This window comes from Penaeus monodon, chromosome 30 (genome assembly GCF_015228065.2).
Source record: "Penaeus monodon isolate SGIC_2016 chromosome 30, NSTDA_Pmon_1, whole genome shotgun sequence".
Lineage (NCBI taxonomy): Eukaryota > Metazoa > Arthropoda > Malacostraca > Decapoda > Penaeidae > Penaeus > Penaeus monodon.
Window position 1 is genome coordinate 13,529,231 of NC_051415.1, and position 363 is coordinate 13,529,593.

The window sequence follows — 363 nt, forward strand, 5'->3', positions numbered from 1 at the left end:
TCCAAAATTCAATACAAGTTTACGTCACAGATTCGCTTTGACTATAAAAGGCACGATTTGTATTTTATCCAAATACAACACTAATTGCATTCAATTAATGACTGTTAAATATCAAACGACTTATGAATCATACATCCATAACGACTGACATTCCAGCTATAATTAACGACTCCCCTATGATAGTATTTCAGTAAAAACTTCAACATCTCTTAAATAATATGCCTTCGTTTGAAATTCACTCATGCTCTTCAGTATCATATTCCCAAATATACAAAGAGAAAAATTCCTTAAATTTTATTTATATTTTCGAAAAAAAATACATAGAATTAAAAAGCAAAACCACAAAAGGAGAAAAAAAAAACG

At 28.4% G+C, this 363-nt stretch overlaps 1 protein-coding gene across 1 annotated transcript in view; it reads right to left on the reverse strand.

The window, feature by feature from the left end:
• LOC119592355 (choline O-acetyltransferase-like) overlaps positions 1–363 on the reverse strand; it is a gene marked incomplete in the record, with an annotated part of 212,829 nt that overhangs the window by 139,448 nt on the left and 73,018 nt on the right.